The sequence below is a fragment of the Actinia tenebrosa genome, unplaced genomic scaffold, assembly GCF_029948245.1.
Source record: "Actinia tenebrosa isolate PJP-AT-01 unplaced genomic scaffold, QUT_ActTen_1.0 PGA_scaffold8__29_contigs__length_14323225, whole genome shotgun sequence".
Lineage (NCBI taxonomy): Eukaryota > Metazoa > Cnidaria > Anthozoa > Actiniaria > Actiniidae > Actinia > Actinia tenebrosa.
In genome coordinates, this window is record NW_028292585.1 from 6,349,904 (window position 1) to 6,352,109 (window position 2,206).

A 2,206-nucleotide genomic window follows, 5' to 3' on the forward strand; every position below is an offset into this window, starting at 1 on the left:
GGGGGGGGTGGTATAACCACACTAATACATGTCTTATTATGCAGCTGGAAGTACAAGTATACCACACTAATATTATATCATATTATACACCTGGACTACAAGCATACCACACTAATACCATGTCTTATTATGCAGCTGGAGTAAAAGTATACTACACTAATATTATATCATATTATACACCTGGACTAACAGCATACCACACTAATACCATGTCATATTATACACCTGGACTACAAGTATACCACACTAATACCATGTCATATTATCCAGCTGGACTACAAGTATACCACACTAATACCATGTCTTATTATACACCTGCACTACAAGTATACCACACTAATACCATGTGATATTATACACCTGGACTACAAGTATAGCACACTAATACCATGTGATATTATACACCTGGACTAAAAGTATACCACACTAATACCATGTCATATTATCCAGCTGGCCTACAAGTATACCACACTAATACCATGTGATATTATGCACCTGGACTACAAGTATACCACACTAATACCATGTCATATTATACACCTGCACTACAAGAATACCACACTAATACCATGTCATATTATCCACCTGGACTACAGGTATACCACACTAATACCATGTCATATTATCCACCTGGACTACAAGTATACCACACTAATACCATGTGATATTATACACCTGCACTACAAGAATACCACACTAATACCATGTCATATTATCCACGTGGACTACAAGCATACCACACTAATACCATGTCATATTATCCACCTGGACTACAAGTATACCACACTAATACCATGTCATATTATACACCTGCACTACAAGAATACCACACTAATACCATGTCATATTATACACCTCGACTACAAGTATAACACTCTAATACCATGTCATATTATCCACCTCGACTACAAGTATACCACACTAATACCATGTCTTATTATGCAGCTGGACTACAAGAATACCACACTAATACTATGATTTATTATACACCTGGACTACAAGTATACCACACTAATATTATATCATATTATACACCTGGACTACAAGCATACCACACTAATTCCATGTCATATTATACACCTGGACTACTAGTATACCACACTAATACCATGTCATATTATACACCTGGACTACAGTTATACCACACTAATACCATGTCATATTATACACCTGGACTACAAGTATACCACACTAATATTATGTCATATTATACACCTGCACTAAAAGTATACCACACTAATACTATGTCATATTTTGCACCTGGACTACAAGTATACCACACTAATACCATGTCATATTATCCAGCTGGACTACAAGTATACCACACTAATACCATGTCATATTATACACCTGGACTACAAGAATACCACACTAATACCATGTCATATTATACACCTGCACTAAAAGTATAATACTCTAATACCATTTCTTATTATCCACCTGGACTTCAAGTATACCACACTAATACCATGTCATATTATCCAGCTGGAGTACAAGTATACCACACTAATACCATGTCATATTATACACCTGCACTACAAGAATACCACACTAATACCATGTCATATTATACACCTGGACTACAAGTATAACACTCTAATACCATGTCATATTATCCACCTCGACTACAAGTATACCACACTAATACCATGTCTTATTATGTAGCTGGAGTACAAGTATACCACACTAATATTATATCATATTATACACCTGGACTACCAAGCCATACCACACTAATACCATGTCATATTATTATACACCTGGACTACAAGTATACCACACTAATACCATGTGATATTATCCAGCTGCGACTACAAGATACCACAATAATACCATGTTCATATTATACACCTGGACTACAAGTTATACCACACTTAATACCATGTCATATTATCAGCTGGACTAAAAGGATACCATACCAAACTAAAACCATAATACATGTCATATTATACACCTGGACTACAAGTATACAGCACACTAATACCATGTGATAGTATTACACCTGCACTACAAGTAGACCTCACTAAGACTAGTCATATTATGCACCGGGCTACCAATGCTTACCACACTGGACACACACACTGTCATACTCTGATGCCAGTCATATTATGCACTGGACTACAAGTACCACACTAATACCATGATATTATGACCACTACAAGTATACCCACACTAATACCATGTCATATGCAGCTGGAGGACAAGT